The sequence below is a fragment of the Hemitrygon akajei genome, chromosome 8, assembly GCF_048418815.1.
Source record: "Hemitrygon akajei chromosome 8, sHemAka1.3, whole genome shotgun sequence".
NCBI classification, from domain to species: Eukaryota; Metazoa; Chordata; class Chondrichthyes; order Myliobatiformes; family Dasyatidae; genus Hemitrygon; species Hemitrygon akajei.
This window is the reverse complement of record NC_133131.1, coordinates 62,169,282-62,193,499: the sequence shown is the minus strand read 5'-3', so window position 1 is coordinate 62,193,499 and position 24,218 is coordinate 62,169,282.

Genomic DNA, 24,218 nt, shown 5'->3' with positions numbered 1-24,218 from the left:
AACAGAACATTACATTGCGACGATGGATAGCAGAACATTACATTGCCTCGATGGACAACAGCACATCACGTTGACACGATTAATAGTCTATCATTACATTCCCATAGTTGACAGCAGAACATTACAGGCCCACAGTTGAAATCAGAACATTACATTTCCACAGCCGACAGCAGAACATTACATTCCCACAGCAGGAAGCAGAACATTACATTCCCACAGTCGACAGCAGAACATTTCATTGCCACGATGGTTCACAGAACAATACATTGCCACGATGGACAGCATAACATTACATTTCCACAGTCGACAGCAGAACATTAAATTGCAACGACGGATAGCAGAACATTACTTTCCCACTTCTGCTCGCTTTTGCATATGTCTAATCAGCCAATCGCGTTGCAGCACCACAACATATTAAAGTATGCAGACATGGTCAAGAGGTTAGTTATTGTTCGAACCAGACATTAGAACGAGGAAGAAATGTGATCTAAGTGACTTTAGCAGTGGAACTATTGTTGGCGCCAGATGGGGTCGTTTAGGTATTTCAGATTTCCTGGGATTTTCACACAACAGTCACTGGAGTTTACAGAGAGCAGTGGAAAAAAACAAACAAACAAATACCCAGAGAGCGGCAGTTCTGTGGGTGGAGAAGCTTTGTTAATGAGGGAGGTTACACGACGATGGCCAGACTGGTCCAAGCTGTCAAGAAGGCAACAGTAACTCAAACAGCTGCGTATTACATCATGCTTTGACCCAAGTGAATGAGGACAGCAGCAGGAGACCACGAACATACCTTCAGTGGCTACAAGAGCTACCTAATGAATCAGCCACTGAGTGCACGGGAAGGGGTTTCTACCTCCTGAGTATTAACTGGGATCAATTTAGTGGGAATGGTATAAAGGGGTGGATTTTTTTTTTTTAAAGTGTATCTAGCATGGATTTGCAAGCTAGCGTTTATGTGGTCCTACCAGAGAAGGTCAGTGCTGGAAGTAATTTTTTGGGAATGTAGCTGGTCAAGTAGTTGAAGTATCAGCCACAAAATTCTGGAGGAATGCAGCAAGCCTTCTGTGGATGGGACTGGAGTATGAGCCTTGGATTAGAAGAGGGAAAGGAAATCCGGAGCAGGAAACAGAATAAATATTAAATACAAGGTTCTGCGGATGCTGGAAATCCAGAGTAACACATACAAAATGCGGCAGTTCTGTGGACGACATCGCCTTGTTAATGAGGGAGGTCAGAGGAGAACAGCCAGACTGGTTCAAGCTGACAGGAAGGCGACAGTAATTCAAGTAGCCACGTGTTACAGCGGTGATGTGCAGAAAAGCATCTCTGAATGCACAAGCTTAAAGTGATGGGCTCCAGCAGCAGACATTTACAGAAGTACATTCAGTGATATTAGAGACAGGAAGCACATCTCAGAGTGCACTGTCCAAACGAACACAGCGGAGTGGAGGAGGGACGGGAGAAGAGAGGGCAGAGGAGGATGATGAATGGGAAAGAGAAAGAGGAGGAGAGGTGAATAAGAGGAAGGGAGAAGGAGGGGAACGTACTGTAGAGAAGAACAACTGAATGATAAAGGGAAGCGATATCGAAAAAACAACCGAAACGCCCCTTTATAGAAGTTGATAGAGGTGGGAGGGGAGGTACAGGAAAGGGAAGAGAGGCAGATTAGAGGTATTGGTGGAGAAGGTATCAGAGGGTAAGGCAGGGGAAGGAGGTGAGGAAAGAGTGGGATCGTGGAAGATGCTCCTCTTTACTTTCTGATCTTGCTCTCAGACCCCTGACACCATAGTATCATCCACCCTTGCTTAGTTTCTGCCAGACCTCCCCCGTGTCAGAGGGGATCAGATGAAGGAAGTTGACAGGTTGGACGTGGACGGGCCTTATCTAGAGATGCCTGGGACGGGCAATTTCACGGATGGCAACCACTTGCAATGGCGGTGTGACGGTAAGCGCCCTTTACTCATCTTTGGTCAGTGAATTAGGAGCGAGACAGAAGGCAACTTACAGGTTCGTAAGTGAGATTTAAAAAAGGAGCCTTCGGGTTATTTTTTTGGCCTTTTGTAGTGGCCCAATTGAATCTGGAGTGAGAGAGAACGCAACTAATAGGTCCGTGAGTGAGACTTAAAGAAGGCGCTTTCGCGGGCTTTTGGCGTTTTCCAGCGGTCCAATCGAATCGGGAGTGAGAAACGTGGTAATTCACGGGCCGGAGAGTGAGATTTAAAGTGAAGCGTTTGTGGGTTTTCAGCATTTTCCGACGGCCGAAATGAATCAGGATCGAATGAAGAGGCAACTCACTGGTCCGTGATTTTAAAAAAAAGTGTTTGCGGGCCTTCAGCATTTTTTGCAATTCAAACAGCGATTCATTAGCAAGGTCAAATAAAAATAAAGCAGGGACAAACAGAGCAGCCATTGTTAGACCAATGTTAGAGTGGAGATGCTTTGGCTCATCAGATTTGGTGAGAGCAGGCTTGGGCGAAGTAAGTATGTGGTATGTGTCTTCTTCATTCTTCGTCCCTTAGTACACAGTTAGAGCAGAGGGGATGGCTCCAGAGGCTATATTATGTACTTTGTGTGAGATATTGGAATTCTGAGAGACCTCCAGCCTCCCAGACAACCACATCTACACTAGCTACAGCCTCCAAACTTCTACACAGTCTCCAGTCTCCAAACTTTCAGGAGGCAGCCGCCAAGGTGTCAGTCAGGAGAGAAAGGAAATTGGCAGTCAATGCACAATACCTCTGTGGCCGTTACCCTCAAAAGTAAGTACACTGCTTTAGATACTGTTGGGGGAAACAACCTACTGGAAGAAGCCACAATGACTAGTTCTCCGATTGGTGCTATATAAGACATAGGACTCGAATTAGGCCATTCAGCCCATTGAGTCTGCTATGCCGTTCCATCATGACTGCTTCCAGATCCTACTCAACCCCATACACCTGCCTTCTCAGCATATACTTTGGTGCCCTGACCCCGTGAACCTTCTCCCTGTGACAATATATACTTTCTGAGATACCCAAAATTGTTGACAATTCTCTAATTGCGGCCTGACTAGTGTATTATAAAGGCTCAGCATTATCTCCTTGCTTTTACATTCTATTTCCCTTGAAATAAATGCCAACATTCTATTTGCCTTCTTTACCACAGCCTCAACCTATAAATTAGCTTTCTAACCTTCCTAACTCCCTCTGCACTCCTGATGTTTGAACCTTCTCTCCATTTGGATAATAGTCCCTACAATTGCTCCTTTTCCCAAAATGCATTATCATACATTTCCCAACACTGTATTCCATCTGTCACTTTTTTGCCCATTTTTCCAATTTGTCTAAGTCCTGCTGCAATCGTATTGCTTCCTCAGCACTACAACCCCTACACCTATCTTTGTGTCATCTGCAAACTTTGCCACAAAGCCATCAATTTCATTATCTAAATCATTGACAAGCAATGTGAAAAGTAGTGGTCACAATACTGACGCCTGAGGAACACCACTAGTCACTGATAGCCAACAAGAATAGGCCCCCTTTTTTCCTCTCGATGCCTCCTGTCTTTCAGCCATTCCTCTATCCATGCCTGCATTTTTCCTGTAACGCCACAGGATTTTATCTTATTCAGCAGCCTGATGTGTGACACCTTATCAAATGCCTTCTGAAAATCCAACTAAATTAAATCCATTGTCTCTCCTTTGTCGTCCCTGTTTGTTACATCCTCAAAGAACTGTAACAGATTTGTCAGGCAAGATTTGCCTTGACAGAAACCATGCTGACTTTGACTTATTTTATCATTAATCTCCAAGTAGACCGAAACCTCATCCTTAATAATAAGCTCCAACATTTTCCCAAACAGAGATTAGGTTAACTGGCCAATAATTTCCTTTCTTTTGCCTTCTTCCCTCCTTAAAGAGTGGAGTGAATTTTGCATTTGATCGCGTTTACCCGTAGAAGTCTGGCAAAAATTCATGCGTAGCGCCCCTTTGCCGCTTCTAATGGTTGTGTCATATCCTCTGAGGGTTTGTAGACTAACTAGGGACGTCTTGTGAATGAAAATTTAATAAACGTTGTGAGCTCCTCAGGGTTTCATAACAAGGAGCAGGGAGAATGCAACGAATTAATCAAGGTTATTGTGCGAAGAACCTTGTTAGCAAAAGAGAAGTTACTGAACATATTGAAGTGCAAATACTTTTTAAATTGGTAGAGGGAAGCCATATGTCGGCGTTAGACAGAATTACACTGCGTGTGAGTGTCGTGAAGAAACAAAGGGAATTAACATTGCAGGGTAATATCTACCAACGATATTGAGCAGATGTAGAAACAGGCAGATTCCCTCTTTTGATTGGACAAATGCAGAGAGGTTGCTTTGGCCTTTTTTTAAAGAGACATCTGGCCTTTTGCAGATTGAGATACGAACGAGTTCCATGTCCATTTGTCTAGGGGCATTTTGGCTTACTGCAGTTGTGTTGTGACGATATCACAAATTCGAAAATATAGCGGGCGCCAGTGATGCCAAAATATATTGAGGCAAGCATTCGGTCCACGACGACGGACGAGCCGGCTCGTTTAACGCAACAACCGTTTTTACTGAGACAAACACAAAAATAAAAACAGACCGGGCGCTATGACCCAGGAACAAAACCCATTCACTCACACACAGGCGAGGGAGATGACCATCACACACCCCGGATACAGTTAGGGTGACCCACAAACCCACAAGCGAATAACTGTTTAACCCCAGCTAAAATGTAACAATAGATGAACTTGAACATCCCACCGTAATCTCACGAACGCATTTTAAAAGAAGAACAGCAAACAGCCAAAAAAGGCCAAAGCAGCAGCTCTGCATTTGTCCAGTCAAAATAGCGCTGGTCATTAGGGACACTGAGCATATTACTCTGTGGTCTGTAATGATTCATTGGATATTCCGGCACATTTTGAAGTGATACTCTGCAGATGGCTTTAAATATCGTGCCAAAGCTCTGTTCGACAAGATGTCGTCTCACCAATCGGAAGCAGCCTGCATAGCAAACCGGGATCACCCGTCTCGCACTGGCATCTCGATGTCGGAACAAGAAGTTGGACCATAAGACACGGGAGCAGAATTAGGCCATACGGCCCATCGAGTCTGCTTCGCCATTCCACCGCGGCTTATTATCTTTCTCAACCCCGTTTTCCTGCCTTCTCCCCATAAGCTTGGACACCCTTATTAACCAAGAACATATCAACTTCCGCTTTAAATACACCCAGTGACTTGGTCTGCACAGCCATCTGTGGCAATGAATCCTACAGATTCACCACCCTCTAGCCAGAGAGATATTTCCTCATTTTGTTCCCGCCACTGTCTGTAAAGGGTCTGTACATTCTCCCCGTGACCACGTGCGTCTCCTCCGGGTGCTCTTGTTTCCTCCCACCGTCCAAAGACCAACCGGTTGACAGGCAAATTGGTCACTGCAAACTGTCCCACGAACAGGCTAGGGTCATATTGGGGATTGCTGGTAGGGCCTGAAGGGTCAATTCGGCGCTGCATCTCTATAACAAATAATAAACCGACACCACTCTATTCTGAGGCTGTGCCCTTTGTTCCTAGATTCGCCCACTATTGGACATGTATGCTTCACATCCACTCCATCTAGGCTTCGCTCTCTATATTCGATAGGTTTCAATGCTATTCTGATACTCTACCCCCCCGCCCCCAATCTCCAGCGAGTTGTCAAACGCTCTTCATATGTTAACCCGTTCATTCCTGGAATCATTCTCGTGGGCCTCCTCTAGACATTCTCCAATGCCAGCATACCTTTTCTTAGATAAAGGGCGCACAACTGCTCACGTATTCCAAGTGCAGTCTGGACAATGCCTTATAAAGCCTCCGCATTATATTCTAGTCATTTAAACTAACAGGATCAATAAAACCTTGGCATTGACATTTTTCCCTAGCCGCTGATTTACCCCATTGATTTCACATAGCCGAGGTTACAAAGCTGTGGAGGTTTGCAGTAACCCATTGAACTCCAAATTCCATTGGCTGGCAAGCTTATGAGTCGGAATCTGCACTCCAGCTTCCAATCATGAGATGCCCACCTCACAACACAACACATCTGCTAACAGATCTACTGTGAATCCCATTAGATATGCCCAAAGAAAAGGTGCAAAACTCCTCCCAGCTTGATGGGTAGACGAACAGTACAACCATTGAAAGAATTTTTAAAATCTTAATTTAGTCCTATTCTTTGTTTTTCCTCCTTCATCATAGTTGCCATCCATTTTAATGTATTGCCCAAATCTTATGAACCTTTAAGGAGCAAATCTTGCCTAACACATTATCAAATGTCTTATGAAAATCTTGATTATCAAATCACCTCCGCTTATCTACCCTCTATGCTTCCTCACTTTCTTAAAAACCTTTGCTTTGTCAAACACTATTTTCCTAGTCATAGAATATTTCATCTCTACCAAATCCTTTCATTTTCTCTGCTTGATCATATCCTGATTATCTAAGTACCTCATTAACACATCGTGAATGAAACATTCCATCATCATGTCTGTTACATGTGCCACGGTGATTGGCTTATGATGCACAATTTCCCTAATTCATATAATTTTAATACGTTATTATTTAATACAGGTATGTATTTATTTATTTAAAAGTACAGTGCACCCTCCCCACCCCGGCCCCTCAGCATCCTAATCACGTGATAATCTATAACTACCAACCAGCACATCTTTGGATTGTGAGGGGGAAACTGGCGCGCAACCGGGAAGAACATGCAAACTTCATTTAAACCGATGATGCCAGAACTGCACTCCCAACTCCGACGCCCCGAGCTGTAAAACTGAGTTAAAAGCTGGAGCAAGTTATCCGCACTTTTAAAACATGTTTGCACATGGAATGAGGGCAACGGTTCCAAGTGAAGTTGAGGGATCATCTCCAGGAGCAGCGGTGACTATAATAGAGGAGGTGTTACCAGAGTATCGTTGAATAGGGAGATCAAGAGTCCTGACCCAGCGACAATGAAGAAACTAAAATCCTGTAAGTTCTTGGATTGCGTTTTATGGATGGCACGCTATGTAGAATATAAATGTTTAGGCAGGTATATGACAGCTCGAGAAAGCACATTCCTGCTCGGGAGTTTGCTATATCAGTGAACGATTCCGTGCTGTCTCTGCCGGCAGGAGTCGGTGATCGTTAGATGTCAGGTTAATCGAGCAGGCAGTGAGTCTTAACGATATCACTTGTCCCACTGTTCGCTGACCGGGAATCAAAGCAGGGCCGCGGCAGTAAGAGCGCCGAATCTACCAGGGAACCTGTTAAATTATTGTCACTCTCACCGGTATTCACTCTGTATTGCACACAAGCCACTGACCAACTATTCTGAAGTATTTTCTGACCCTGCCACCGCGGAACTCCTGAAAGCCGAAGTTCTCTTTAACCCGAATAAGCTTGTGTATCAAACTGCAATTCAGCTCCTGCCGCTTCGCAACAAACACATCACCATGAGCACATCTTACTATTTCTGGTGCCCGCATACCTCAGTACTGTAAACAGATTTTATCGCATGCTCCTTTCTGTTGTGCCTTCACTGATTTAAAAATTCAAAGTTCCAAAGACTTTCTCAATAAATCCATAGAATAATAACCATAACAGAATCAATGAAAGATCGCACCAACCTGGGCGTTCAGTGTGCAAAACACAACAAATTATGCAAATGCAAAAAGAAAGAATAAATAAATACGCAATAAATATTGAGAAATACGAAGTATTCTTGAAAAAACGAGTCCACGGGTTGTTGGAACATTTCAATGATGGGGCAAGTGAAACTGAATGAAGTTACCAATTTTGGTCAGCAGCCTGGTGGTTGAGGAGTAGTAACTTTTCCTGAAATTGGTGTTGTGAGTCTTGAGGCTCCTGTAACTTCTTCCTGGACGCCCATCACTCAACGTTTCATTTAGATGTGCTCAGTGGTGGGAAAGACTTTATCCTCTGGTCCCCCGATAAGGACTGGTTTGTGAGCTTCTGATCTCCAGCTCCCTGATCTTGCTGGTATTGAGTAAGCGGTTGTTGTTGTGGCACCACACAGACAGATTTTCAATCTCGCTCTTATAATCATCGCCACCTTTGATTCGATCTAGGACAGTGGTGTCGTCGGCAAACTTGAAATATAGCATTGGAGTTGTGCTTAGCCGCGCAGTTATAGGTGTACAGCGAGTAGAGCAGGGGCTAAGCACATAGCATTGTGGTGCACCTGTGCTGATGGATGAAATGTTGCCAATTCGAACTGACTGTGGTCCAAGGAAATCAAGGATCCAATTTCACAAGGGGGTTTTGAGACCAAGGTCTTGACGCTTATTGATTAGTTTTGAGGGGATTATGGTATCGAAGGGTGAGATGTAGTCGATAAAGAGTACCTTTGTAATCCAGATTTTCCAGGATTGAGTGAAGAGCCAATGAGGTGGCAACTGCTGTGGACCTGTTGCTCCGGTAGACAAATTGGAGGAGATCCAAGTCACTTCTCAGGCAGGTGTTGATATATGTCATCACCAACTCTCACAGTACTTCGTCACTGTGGATGTAAGTGCTACTGGACGATAGTCATTAAGGCAGGTTACCACGTTCTTCTTCACTGTTCACTGAGATCTCCAGCCAGTTGATCAGAACAGGACTTTAGTGTTTGGCCAGACTTTCATGGGTACTCCCTCCTGAAGGCTGCCCACACGCCGGCTTCAGAAACTGAAATCATAGGACCATCGGGAGCTGTGGCAGTTCATGATGTTTCCTCCATGTTTGGACGATCAAAGTAAGCATTGAGGACATTGAGCTCATCTGGAAGTGAAGCCTAGCAGTCGCCAATGCCCTAATATAACTTTAAGAGGTGATAGTATTCAAGCCCTAGCTCAACTGCCGAGTATCCTTCGTCAATTCACGTTTAGTCTAGAATTCCCACTTTGTACATGAGATGACTTTCCGGAGATCGTACCTTGACCTTTTCTAACCTCCTCGGTCACCAGACCAGAGAGGGCAGGGCGAGTATGGAGTTCGGGATGAGTGCCTGTGACATGTATGAAGGAAAACCTTGGAGAGGAGTAAGGTCGCCAGAGGAAGGATATGGCCACGTCATAACAGGCATGGAGCAACAACGACACTCTCCAGGTCCGGTGCCTTCCACACCTATTGCGGTAGCAGTGCAGCGGGAAACAGCCTTTCACCGTGAAGAATAAAGCAGGTCCCGGTGGCCAGAGAGCGCGGAGAGAGTGATGCGAGACCCAGGAATCGGGAGCTAATGCTTGATGATGTTTCTTCCTGGCACCTTGGTCGAGCTGAGGTGACGAACTGTCTGGCAGTGAGTTGGAATCTGGCGGAAGGAGAAGGTAGAAGGAAGTATAATATAGATCAGAGAACACTACAACAGGAACAGGCCCTTCGCCTATAATGCTGTGCAGAACCAATTAAATTAGTAATCACATCGCTAACTAAACTAATCGCTTCTGCCTACACGAAGTCCATATCCTTCCATTTTCCTCACATTCATGTGTTTATCTAAACGCCTCTAATGTTTCATCCTGTCCACTACCCCATGTAACACATTTCAGGAACCCACCATTCTGTGTAAAAAAAAAATACCTCTTAATTCTCCTTTGAACTTACCCCCTCTCACCTTAAATGCATGCCATCTAGTATTAGACATTTAACCCTGAAAATATATTGTCTGCCTATTCTATCGATCCCTCACATAGCCCTCTATCAGATCTCCCCTCGGCCTCCGCCGCTCCAAAGAAAACAACCCAAACTCTCGTTAAAGCACATACCCTCTATTGTAGGTTACATCCTGGTAACATCCACACATGAGGCTGCTAACCAAGTTAAGAGCCATGGTATTACAGGAAAGTTACTAACATGGTTAGAGCATCGACTGATTGGAAGAAGGCAGCGAGTGGGGATAAAAGGATCTTTTCTGATTGCCTGCCAGTGGCTAGTGGTATTCTGCAGGGGTCGGTATTGGGGCCACTTCTTTGTATGCTGTATATCAATAATTTAGATGATGGAATAGAAGGCTTTGTTGCCAAGTTTGCAGATGATATGAAGATTGGTGGAGGGGCAGGTAGTGTTGAGGGAACAGGTAGGTTGCAGAAGGACTTAGATTAGGAGAATAGACAAGAAATTGGCAAATTAAATACAATGTTGGAAAATGCATGGTCACGCACTTTGGTAGAAATAAATGTGTTTATTTTCTAACTGGAAAAAATCCAAAAATTCGAGATGCAAAGGGACTTGAGAGTCCTTGTACATAACACCTAAATGTTAACTTGCAGGTTGAGCCACTGGTGAAGGAGACAAATGCATTGTTTGCATTCATTTCAAGAGGTCTAGAATACAAGGGCTGGGATGTGATGCTGAGACTTTATAAGGGACTGGTGAGGCCGCACCTTAAGCATTGTGAACAGTTTTGGGCCCCTCATCTTAGAAAAGATGTGCTGGCATTGGAGAGGGTCGGGAGGATGTTCCCAAGGATGATTCCGGGAATGAAAGGGTTATCATATGAGGAATGTTTGATGGCTCTGGGTCTGTACTCGCTGAAATTTAGGATGTGGGGGATCTCAATGAAACCTTTCGAATTTTGAAAGGCCTCGGCAGAGTAGATGTGGAAATGATGTTTTCCATGGTGGGAGAGCATAGGACAAGAGGGTACAGCCTCAGGGTAGAGGGGCATCCATTTAAAACAGAAATGCGGAGAAATTTATTTAGCCAAAGGGTGGTGAATTTGTGGAATTTGTTGCTATATGCAGCTGTGGAGACTAGATCGTTGGAAGTACTTACGGCAGAGATAAATAGGTTCTTGATTGGACATGGCATCAAAGGTTACAGGGAGAAGGCCGGGATCTGGGGTTGAGAAGGGGAAAAAAGGATCAGCCATGACTGAATGGTGGAGCAGACTCGATGGTAAACTTCTGTGCCCTCTTCAAAGCCTCGACATCCTTCCTATAATGGGGAGATCATAACTGTACGCAATACTCGAGATGCGACCTCACTTGAGTTTCATAAAGCTGCAACATAACTTCTTGACTTTTCAATTCAAGCTTCGATTAATAGGAGCAAGCATGCCATGCGACATCTTAACCACCCTATCAAGCTCATCTCTAAACCCTTCCCTCTGACTGAATCTCTTCCCGATTGTGAAGTGATCTGCCAACCGCTGCTGCTCTCTGCCCACACCTTCCCCTCACGCAAACCTTCTGCTCAGAACATTAAATCCCTGAAGCCTTCGCTGTTGGGAGAACATTACCGTCACCATCAGCACCTTCCCCTCAAATATCCGCCCCGCTATCCTTTTAGATTCACTCCTCTGGGATTCTTTCTCCAGTTTTCCTCCTCGAGTGAGCCCTCGCATCTTCCCCCCACCACCCCCCCTCCCCCGCGGATTAAACCTCGCCAGGGATCATCCCTAGGACTCGTCCCAAATTCCAGGAACGGGAAAGGCGCGTTACGCTGGCTAGACTTCTGCGAATCGGTTAAAGAAACGGGCACTTTTACTAAATAGCAGAAGCGGGGGAACAGAAAGAAATGTCGGTTCAGGCGTTAACACAGGACATTACAACCACCTTGGCTACTCGAGCCAAAATTAATGCGTACTCGCCCCATGACAGACTTTTCCCGACATTTTCAATTTCCTCTCGCAGTTGACACACAGTCCACCATCACAGAACTTCCCCTACCAATGAATCTCCTTTTACAGCCCACAGACACTCTTCTTATCACAGTCTATCCCAAAGAAATGAAAATGCTCCCACAGCTCACAGACACTTTCGTCTTGTCTTGTCTTGTCTTGTCCATACTGCACCAACTACCGCCACTGGGCTATAAACGTGCAGGAGCAGTGTGTGGTTAAGTGCCTTGCTCAAGGACACACACACTGCCTCGGCTGAGGCTCGAACTAACGACCTTCAGATCGCCAGCCCAAAGACTTAAATACTCGGCCAAGTGCGAACACACAGACTCCCCCCCCCCCCCCCCATACCCACTGAATCTCCTCCCTAGCCCACAGACACTCCCCTATCACAGACTCTGCCCACGCACCCATTGAATCTCCTCCTCCAGCCCACAGACACACTGCCTATGACAGACTGTCCCAAAGAAATGAATCTCCTCCCACAGTCCCAATCACAGACTCTCCAAAATAACCGAATCTTCTCCCACAACTCCCAAACACTCTCCCCATGACGGACTACACAAAACAACCAAATCTTCTCCCACAGCTCCCAGACATTCTTCTCCATTTGTTCAGCGTAGAACTCCCTCGACATTCCACAAGGCAACAAGACATTGAGAAGTGAGACCATTCAACCTATTGAGGCTCCTCTGCCATCTGATCAACCTGATCCATTTGTCTTCTTTTTCCCGGAATATTGAAAGCCTGAGCCCATCACTGTTGTAGCAATGACCTTTAACATGCTATTCTATCTCCCATTGTAAATTGTGGTCCACATCCTGGCTACTGTTCAAAGGCCTGTACATAACTCCCATCAGGGTTTTTTACACTTGCCATTTCTTAACTCTACCGACAGCGGTTCTACATCTTCCGATCCGATGTCGCCTCTTTCTAAGGATTTGATTTCATTTTCTGACCAAGAGAGCCACACCATCCCATCTACCTACCTGCATGTCCTTTCGATACCAAAACACTCATGGATGTTAATCTCCTAAAGATAATCTTCTTTCAGCCACGACTCGGTGATGCCAACCTGCCAATCTCTAACTGTGCTACAAGATCAGCTACCTTATTCCATATACTGTGCGCATTCAAATATAACACCTTCAGTTCCATATTCATCACTCTTTTCCATTTTGTCCCTGTTATACTGCAACTCGTCCCATTGACGGCAAATTTGCCCTGTCATCTGCTTGTCCTTCCTCGCCGTTTCACTACACAATGCATTTAATTCTGTACCAATTGCCTATCCCTCAGATCTCATTCATTTTTGCAACCCCTGCCAAATTATTTGAAACCTGCTCACCCCAACAGTTCTAGCAAACCTGCCTCCGTGGATATTGGTCCTCCTCGGGTTTAGGTGTAACTCGACACTTTCGTAAATGTCATACCTTCCTCAAAAGAGATCCCAATGTTCCAGAAACCTGAAAACCTGCCCTGCACCATTTCCTCAGCCATGCATTTATCTGTCAAATCACCCTATTCTGACCCTCACTGGTGCAGGCCACAGGATGTCCCGCTTTTCAGCTTTCTACCTAGCTCGGGATTGCTGCCTGTACCACGTGACAGTGAGGATCGGAATAGAATGACGTGCCAGATACATGCTTGGCCAAATAATTGGAGCAGGGGACAAGGATTCAGATTTCTGGATAATTGGGACCTCTTCTGTGGCAGGTGGAACAAATCCAAAGGGGAGCAATATCCTTGCGGCAGGTTTACTAAAGCTGTTGGGAGCTGTTTAAACTAATATGGCAGGGAATGGGAACCAGTATGAAAGAGCTGAGGATGAATCAACAGGTTTACAGGTAGATGATGGATATAACATGAATGCAAGGAAGGACAAGCCAATGATTGGGTACAAATGTAGACAAAGCAAAGAGTTAAATTGTAAAAAGGGGCAAAATTCAGAAGGGTCAAGAATGCAGGAATGAAGGTGCTGTATTTAAATGCACGTAACATTTGGAATAAGGTGGACGAAATCGTGGCGGAATTAGAGATTGCTCAGTATGAGGTTGTGGGCATCACTGAGTTGTGGCTGAAAGAAGGCCATAGTTGGGAGTTTAACATCTAAGCATTCACTTTATATCAAAAGGACAGGCAGAAAGGCATAGGTGGTGGTCGGGCTCTGATGGTAAGAGATGGAATTACATCTTTAGAAAGAGGTGGCATGGGGTCAGAAACTGATGAATCTTTGTGGTTGAGTTAAGAAACTGCAAGGATTAAAAAAAAACGTGATGGCAATCATATATAGGTCTCCAAATAGTAGCTAAGGAGTGTGACTGAAATTGAAAAGGGAGCTGGAAAAGGCACTTAACAAGGGTAATGACAAAATACTAATGGGGACTTAAATATGCAAGGGGATTGGGAAATTCAAATTGGTGATGGATCCCAAGGGAGGAATTTTGTTGAATGCCTACGGGATGCTCTTTTTTAGAACAGCTTGTGCTTGAGCCTACTCAGGGAAAGGCTATCTTAGATTGGGTGCTGTGTAATAATCCAGATCTTATTAGGAAGCTCAATGTAAAGGAACCCTTCAGAAACAGTGATCATAATATGATTTAATTCATACTGCAAATTGAGAGGGAAAAGTATAACTCACATATATCAGTATCACAATGGAATAAAGGGAATTACAGAGACATGAGAGAGGAGCTTGTCCACGTGGATAGGGGGAGGATACTGGCAGGGAAGATAGCAGAGCAGAGATGGGGAAGGTTCCTGGGAATATTTCGCAAGGCACAGGTTAGATATGTCCCACAGAGGAAGAAGTTCTCAAATGCCAGCGGTAGGCAACTGTGGCTGACAAGGGAAGTTAAGGAGTGCGTAAAAGCCAAGGAAAGGGCATATAAGGTTGTAAAAGTGAGTGGGAAGTTGGATGATTGGGAATCTTTAAAAATCCTACAAAAGGCAACTATATAAGAAGAGAAAAGATGAAATGTGAGGGCCAACTAGCCAATAATATAAAGCAGGATACGAAACATTTCTTCAGTTATAAAAAGAATAAAAGGAAGGTGAGTGTTGATATTGCCCCACTGGAAAATGATGCTGGTGAGGTAGTAATAGAGAACAAAGATATACTAGATGAGCTTAATGGATACTTTGCATCTGTCACCACTGCATGGAGGCCAGTGACGTGTGGTGTGTGTCAGGATCTGTTCTGGGACCCCTACTCATCATGATTTTAATAAATAACCTGGATGAGGAAGTGGAGGGATAGGTTAGTAAATTTGCTGATGACACAAAGGTTGGAGGTGTTGTGGATAATGTGGAGGGCTGTCAGAGGTTACAGTGGGACATTGATAGGATGCAAAACTGGGCTGAGAAGTGTCAGGTAAGTGTGAGGTGGTTCATTAGGTCAAATATGATGGCAGAATATAGCATTAATGGTAAAACTGTTGGCGGTGTGCAGGATCAGAGTGATCTTGGGATCCGAGTCCATAGGCCACTCAAAGCTGCTAGACAGGTTGACTCTGTGGTTAAGAAGGTAAATAGTGCATTAGCCTTTATCAACCATGGGATTGAGTTTAAGAACCGAGGGGTAATGTTGCAGCTATATAGGACCCTGATCAGACCCCACTTGGAATACTGTACTCAATTCTGGTTGCCTCACTGCAGGAAGGACGTGGAAACCATAAAAAGGGTGCGGAGGAGATTTACAAGGATGTTGCCTGGATTGGGGAGCATGCTTATGAGAATAGGTTGAGTGAACTCGACCTTTTCTCCTTGGAGTGACGGAGGATGAGAGGTGAACAAGATAATGAGAGACATTGATTGTGTGGATAGTCAGAGGCTTTTTTCCCGAGGCTGAAATGGCTATCATGACAGGGCACAGTTTTAATGTGCTTGGAAATAGGTACAGAGGAGATGTTTTTTACTGAGAGAGGGTGAGTGTGTGGAATGGGCTGCCCGTGGCTGTGGTGGAGGCAGAAACAACAGGGTCTTTTAAGAAACTCCTGGATATGTACATGGAGCTTACAAAAATAGAGGGCTATGGGTAAGCCTAGTAATTTCTAAGGAAGGGACATGTTCGGCACAACTTTGTGGGCCGAAGAACCTGTTTTGTGCTGTAGGTTTTCTGTATTTCTATGTGGACGACACTAGCAGTGTGCCAGAGACTACTGAGTGAGAGGTTGCAGAAGATGCATGGATCATGATCTTTCAAGCATCACTTGATTCTGGCATGGTCCCACGGAACTGGAAGATTGCTAATGTCACTCCACTCCTTAAACAGGGAAGAAGGCAAAAGAAAGGAAATTATAGGCCAATTAACCTAACCGCAGTGATTGGGAAAGTTTTAGAGTCTATTATTAAGGATGAGGTTTCGAGGCAGCAAGTGGGAATAAAAGGGGCCTTCATCTGGTTAGCCGTCAATGATTAGTGGTGTTCCTCAGGGGTCAATACAGGGACCGCCACTTTTCATGTTGCTTGTCAATGATTTGGATAATGGAATTGATAGCTTTGTGGCAAAGTTCGTGGATGATACGAAGGTAGGTGATACGAAGTAGTGCGGAAGAAGCAATGCAATTGCAACAGGACTTAGACAAATTGGAAGAATGGGCAAAGAAGTGGCAGGTGGAATACAGTGTTGATAAATATATAATAATGGACTTTGGTAAAAGGAACAATAGTGCAGACTATTATCTGAGTGGGAAGAAGATTTAAACTTCAGAGGTGCAGAAGGATGTAGAGATCCTTGTGCAAGACTCCCAGAAGGTTAACTTGCAGGTTGAGACTGTGGTAAAGAAGGCAAATAGAATGTTGGCATTTATTTCAAGGGAAATAGAATGTAAAAGCAAGGAGGTAATGCTGAGCCTTTATAATACACTAGTCAGGCCGCAATTAGAGAATTGTCAACAATTTTGGGTATCTCAGAAAGTATATATTGTCACAGGGAGAAGGTTCACGGGGTCAGGGCACCAAAGTATATGCTGAGAAGGCAGGTGTATGGGGTTGAGTAGGATCTGGAAGCAGTCATGATGGAACGGCATAGCAGACTCAATGGGCTGAATGGCCTAATTCGAGTCCTATGTCTTATATAGCACCAATCGGAGAACTAGTCATTGTGGCTTCTTCCAGTAGGTTGTTTCCCCCAACAGTATCTAAAGCAGTGTACTTACTATTGAGGGTAACGGCCACAGAGGTATTGTGCATTGACTGCCAATTTCCTTTCTCTCCTGACTGACACCTTGGCGGCTGCCTCCTGAAAGTTTGGAGACTGGAGACTGTGTAGAAGTTTGGAGGCTGTAGCTAGTGTAGATGTGGTTGTCTGGGAGGCTGGAGGTCTCTCAGAATTCCAATATCTCACACAAAGTACATAATATAGCCTCTGGAGCCATCCCCTCTGCTCTAACTGTGTACTAAGGGACGAAGAATGAAGAAGACACATACCACATACTTACTTCGCCCAAGCCTGCTCTCACCAAATCTGATGAGCCAAAGCATCTCCACTCTAACATTGGTCTAACAATGGCTGCTCTGTTTGTCCCTGCTTTATTTTTATTTGACCTTGCTAATGAATCGCTGTTTGAATTGCAAAAAATGCTGAAGGCCCGCAAACACTTTTTTTTAAAATCACGGACCAGTGAGTTGCCTCTTCATTCGATCCTGATTCATTTCGGCCGTCGGAAAATGCTGAAAACCCACAAACGCTTCACTTTAAATCTCACTCTCCGGCCCGTGAATTACCACGTTTCTCACTCCCGATTCGATTGGACCGCTGGAAAACGCCAAAAGCCCGCGAAAGCGCCTTCTTTAAGTCTCACTCACGGACCTATTAGTTGCGTTCTCTCTCACTCCAGATTCAATTGGGCCACTACAAAAGGCCAAAAAAATAACCCGAAGGCTCCTTTTTTAAATCTCACTTACGAACCTGTAAGTTGCCTTCTGTCTCGCTCCTAATTCACTGACCAAAGATGAGTAAAGGGCGCTTACCGTCACACCGCCATTGCAAGTGGTTGCCATCCGTGAAATTGCCCGTCCCAGGCATCTCTAGATAAGGCCCGTCCACGTCCAACCTGTCAACTTCCTTCATCTGATCCCCTCTGACACGGGGGAGGTCTGGCAGAAACTAAGCAAGGGTGGATGATACTATGGTGTCAGGGGTCTGAGAGCAAGATCAGAAAGTAAAGAGGAGCATCTTCCACGATCCCACTCTTTCCTCACCTCCTTCCCCTGCCTTACCCTCTGATACCTTCTCCACCAATACCTCTAATCTGCCTCTCTTCCCTTTCCTGTACCTCCCCTCCCACCTCTATCAACTTCTATAAAGGGGCGTTTCGGTTGTTTTTTCGATATCGCTTCCCTTTATCATTCAGTTGTTCTTCTCTACAGTACGTTCCCCTCCTTCTCCCTTCCTCTTATTCACCTCTCCTCCTCTTTCTCTTTCCCATTCATCATCCTCCTCTGCCCTCTCTTCTCCCGTCCCTCCTCCACTCCGCTGTGTTCGTTTGGACAGTGCACTCTGAGATGTGCTTCCTGTCTCTAATATCACTGAATGTACTTCTGTAAATGTCTGCTGCTGGAGCCCATCACTTTAAGCTTGTGCATTCAGAGATGCTTTTCTGCACATCACCGCTGTAACACGTGGCTACTTGAATTACTGTCGCCTTCCTGTCAGCTTGAACCAGTCTGGCTGTTCTCCTCTGACCTCCCTCATTAACAAGGCGATGTCGTCCACAGAACTGCCGCATTTTGTATGTGTTACTCTGGATTTCCAGCATCCGCAGAACCTTGTATTTAATATTTATTCTGTTTCCTGCTCCGGATTTCCTTTCCCTCTTCTAATCCAAGGCTCATACTCCAGTCCCATCCACAGAAGGCTTGCTGCATTCCTCCAGAATTTTGTGGCTGATACTTCAACTACTTGACCAGCTACATTCCCAAAAAATTACTTCCAGCACTGACCTTCTCTGGTAGGACCACATAAACGCTAGCTTGCAAATCCATGCTAGATACACTTTAAAAAAAAAAAATCCACCCCTTTATACCATTCCCACTAAATTGATCCCAGTTAATACTCAGGAGGTAGAAACCCCTTCCCGTGCACTCAGTGGCTGATTCATTAGGTAGCTCTTGTAGCCACTGAAGGTATGTTCGTGGTCTCCTGCTGCTGTCCTCATTCACTTGGGTCAAAGCATGATGTAATACGCAGCTGTTTGAGTTACTGTTGCCTTCTTGACAGCTTGGACCAGTCTGGCCATCGTCGTGTAACCTCCCTCATTAACAAAGCTTCTCCACCCACAGAACTGCCGCTCTCTGGGTATTTGTTTGTTTGTTTTTTTCCACTGCTCTCTGTAAACTCCAGTGTACTTCCCTCAATCGCAGGACTCTGCAGAGAGTGGTGCGGACAGCCCAGCGCATCTGTGGATGTGAACTTCCCACTATTCAGGACATTTACAGTGACAGGTGCATAAAAGGGCCCGAAGGATCATTGGGGACCTGAGTCACCCCAACCACAAACTGTTCCAGCTGCTACCATCTGGGAAACAATACTGCAGTGTAAAAGTCAGGACCAACAGGCTCCGGGCAGCTTCTTCCACCAGGCCATCAGACTGATTATTTCACGCTGACACAACTGTATTTCTAAGCTATAATGACTGCTCTGTTGTATATCTAACTGTACATACTATTTATTACAAATTACTGTAATTTGCACATTGCACATTCAGACAGAAACGTAAAAAGATTTCTCATGTATGTGAAGGGTGTAAGAAATAAAATCAATTCAATTCATTGCGATTGCTGCAGAACTTAGACAAATTGGAAGAATGGGCAAAAAAGTGGCAGATAGAATACAGTGTTGGAAAATGTGCGATATACATTTTGGTACAATGTGCAGTCTATTATCTAAATGGGGAGAAAATTCAAACATCTAGAGATGAAAAGGGACTTCGAAGTCCTCGTGCAAGACTCCCAAAAGGTTAATTTACAGGTTGAGTTTGTGGTAAAGAAGGCAAATGCAATGTTGTCATTTATTTCAAGGGAAATAGAATGTAAAAGAAAAGAGATAATGCTGAGCCTTTATAAGACACCAGTCAGGCCGCACTGATCGTCATCAGTTCTGTGTCCAATATCTCAGAAAGTATGTATTATTATTGGAGAGAGACCAGAGGACGTTCATGGGGATGATTCTGAGAACGAAGAGCTTAACATATGAGGAGGTTTAATAGCTTTAGGCCTGTACTCGCTAGAATTTAGAAGAATGTGGGGGTTTTCATTGAAACCAATGGAATGTTGAAAGGACTAGATAGGTTGGAAGTGGAGTGGATATTTCCTATGATAGGGGTATCCACAATTAGAGGGCACCGCCTCAAAATTGAGGAGCGACCTTTTAAAACAGCAGTAAGTAGGATTTTATTTATTCAGAGAGTAGTGAATCTGTGAAATGCTTGCCACAAACTGCAGCGGAGGCAGTCTGTAGGTATATTTAAGGCCAAAGTTGATAGCTTCCTGATTGGATAGGGCGAGAAGGCAGGTGCATGGGGTTGTGTGGGATCTGGGATCAGCTAGAATGGGATGGCGGATTGGACTCGATGGGCTGAATGACCTATTTCTGCTCCTATGTCTTATGGTCTTTACATAGGTTTCCTCTGAGGTCTGTCAATATTCTATGGGTTAGCCCGACAGATTTCGAAGTGATTGTGAGCAGAGAGCTTTCAATATCGTACCAAAGCTCTCTTCGACTTGGCTTTGTCAGAATAATCAGGAACAGACAGCACTGTCGTTATCTCTTTCAATAGATTCTGCCGAACTTGCTGAGCTCCTCCAGCATGATGTATCTGTTAGTTTGGATTTGCAAATCTGCATCAAGGCTATGAAGTAGTGAAGTGGATGCAGAAGGACGCCCGTATTGCTTTACATGTTTTGAAACATGTAGTTTTCTTGGTGACCTAATGGCTAGGATTGGGTGCTCCCACCGCCGCGACCCGGGTTCCATTCCCGATCAGGGAATATGTTTTTTGACAATTGGGGTAGTCAAAATCTTCCGGTTCTGCAAATTCCGCTCTGCATCCGATTTACCACAAGAGGAAATCTGATCAAGTTGTTAAGCTGCAATATCGGCAACTGCGTTGTAGACGAAAACGTTTCGATTTGTAGACAGAAAAATATGATTTTCGAATTCCCAGCCCAAGAAGAACCTACTTAAGCTATGATCGCAAACCTGAGCAGTCCAAAATGAAAAGGCATGCTAACTTCTAGTCGCGAACTTTGTGATTCCAGTGCGTGTGCGAGTGATCACCTGGCGCATTTTACCCGGCTGGCTACAGCTACGACAATACACCATGTTTCTGATTGTTGAGGCGCCGTCCTGTCGAAGAGAGCTTTGGAATATTATTTTAAGCTGTCTGTTGAGAATCACTTCAAAAGCTGTAGGACTATCCCAGTATTTCTCAACCTTTTTTTCTAGCGCAACGCCACCCTAAAGCACTTTCATACTTGCAAATGCCCCTCTTTGGCACAATATACTTTCTGGCGCCCCCATACTGTAAAGAAGTCTACCATATGCTAACATGAGAAAAACTATTCTGTTTTATACTTGTCCCTAAACCTAGCTTACAGAGTACCGGTGCACTGTACAGCAGCTTTGATAACAATATGATCCTTCAGCTTGATGGTTTTCAGCAAAAGTTAAAATATCAAGTCCCCATGCATAACAATGTTCAAACAGTTTCTGATTTTTTGTGAGTATATAGTTCACAGCACTGATTCTCTCTGCCTTCTCGTCCTATCCAATCAGGAAGCTATCAACTTTGGCCTTAAGTATACCTACGGACGGCCTCCGCTGCAGTTTGTGGAAGAGCACTGATGGTAGGAGGATGGAAATGTAATGAAGAGCAGTTTAGCTCTTTTCCAAAGACCGGGAAACTTCATATAACTTCATATGACTTCATACTACAAAACCAACTTTTTAGAGAAGATTTTTTTCCTTTTCTATCATTCTGAATTTCGATAATTTATTCTTGCAAGCTCTCTTCCTGTTCTTCTACCTTGCAAAGAAATGGGCTAATTACCCAGTCTGGAATTTCCAGATCATTCGAATCCTTGAATCGATTCTGAAAATCCTTCTTCAGTGACTGCAGGTGTAAGCAGTACTTTTGCAAATCACTGTCTGTGAAAAAGAGTGCTCATATTTTCCATGCAGGGAACCTGAGAATATTCTTCTCCCAATATTTGATTTTATATTACTAATTCTCCAGTAAAAGTGGACACTGCACTTTTTACCTGGATTAAATTTAAACTCTCACCCTGCAGTTTCATATTTACAGTGTTCATTTTGTCAAACCCTGAGGACAAATCCGGAGCTGGAGTCCCTAAGGCAGTCCGACGTTGCCTTCAACCTCGTTCTGTCAACTCCTGCAACGACACTGGTGACAAGCTGTATTGGCCCTTGCCCTTCTCTTGGACAACATCGGTGTCGTGGAGAGGGGAGACTTGCAGCATGGGCAACTGCCGGTCTTCCCTACACCCTTGCCCAGGCCTGCGCCCTGGAGAGGACACTCCAGTAGACTTTCCAGGCGCAGATCAGTGGTATCGCGAAACTAACGGACGCCACCATTTTGTCATACAGATTGGCATACAGATGTATACCACATCTCCACGTAGAAATTTAATCCTGTTCCTTAAGCTCTAGTAGACTTCTAGCAAAAATTCAACCACAGTGTCAAAAAGATGAAGGAAACTTAAAAAAGCACCCTTTTGACAGCCAACGCACTTCAGTGTGAAAAAGCAAGCATTCAAACTGTTCATCGTTATCTTAGCATAACTGGCGAAATGTTCTGCTCTTTAATGGATGAGCTTAGATATTAAAGGAGCCATACTCCAAAACAAGTCGTTGGCTGAGGTTTTTGGCTCGAAGGTGTTGACGAAGAATTACACAATGGATTACAAGCCGACTTGAAATTTCTTTTTTCATATGTGCCACCAAACCAGCATGGCAACCTGTCATATATTGTTCTCCATCTGTTACGCAAGAACTCATGTCCCTAATCAAAATACTTTTATCCTCAATATACAGTGGCATGCAAAGGTTTGGGCACCCCTGATCAAAATTTCTGCTACTGTGAATAGTTAAGTGAGTAGAAGATGAACTGATCTCCAAAATTCATAAAGATCAACATTTTTAGTAAGGTTAGTATTTGTAGGGTTCTCGGATTATTAACTGTATGTTAACTGCTAACTGTATGTATAAATTGGCTTCTCTGTAGAGTTATAATAAAATGGCTTCTTTGTGGGTAACTGATGAAGTAATGCTCTGTTTAGTTGGAATGTTTGGGTTATAATTATTGATAACGGAGCAACGAACCAATGGTAGCAATGTTGTTCTATCTGTATGTGTGGGAACGTGGAGTGAGTGCGCGGGTTTGTCGGGAGGAGAACCGGAGAGGAAGAACGTGCCGGACGCGCTCTGGTCGACCACCGAGGTTGTTCCCAGGCGGCAGGTCGAGGAGGTCGGAGAGGATCACATAGTCGCAAAAATCGCAGCAAGAGGCGGAGAGGGAAGAGGTAAAAGAAGCTCGAAGAGAATCTGTTTTTTTAACTGGTCGGGGCAAAGAGGCTAGACTGCGCAGGCGCGTGACGTAGCGCGCCAAAGGTTTAAAGGAAAGACCGCCATATACAGCTGCCATCGTCGGAGTGGACTGAGGCAGAGTGGCTCGGCTTTGGCTCAGTCGGGCTTCTGAGAGAACAGGCAGAGGCGAGCTTTGAACGGGGCACAACAGCGCAAGCGCGTGAAAGTCGGCCTCTGAGATCAGCGGGGGAATTTAAAAAGCGAGCAGAGGCTGAGTACGAGCTTCACTCAAGGTGAGGTAAGGCCGGGTAAGCTCCTTTAATTAATCTAATTAGCTTAGGAGTAGGTAATGGAGGCAGCAGTTAGGGCAGTCGAGTACTCCGTTTGCAGTATGTGGGAAGTTAGGGCGAGCACAGCTGTCCCTGATGACTACACCTGCAAAAGGTGCATTCAGCTGCAGCTCCTGACAAACCGTGTTAGGGAACTGGAGCTGGAGCTGGATGAACTTCGGATCATTCGGGAGGTAGAGGCAGAAATAGGAGTTTCAGGGAGATAGTCACCCCTTGGAGTCAGGAGACAGGTAGTTGGGTGACTGTCAGGAGAGGAAAGGGGACTAGACAGGAAGAGCAGAGCACCCCTGTGGCAGTTCCATTCAACAAAAAGTATACCGTTTTGGATACTGTCGGTGGGGACGACCTACCAGGGACAAGTTGCAGTGGTTGCGTCTCTGGCACCAAGAATGGACCCTCAGCTCAGAAGGGAAGGAGGGAAAAGATGACAGCAGTAGTGATAGGGGATTCGATAGTTAGGGGGACAGATAGGAGGTTCTGTTGAAGAGATCGAGAATCCCGGATGGTCTGTTGCTTCCCTGGTGGCAGGGTCAGCGATATCTCGGATCGAGTTCTCAGTATTCTCAAGAGGGAGGGTGAGCAGCCGGATGTCGTGGTCCATGTAGGGACCAATGACGTGGGTAGGAAGAGTGAGGATGTCCTGAAAGGTGAGTTTAGGGAGCTATGTGCCAAG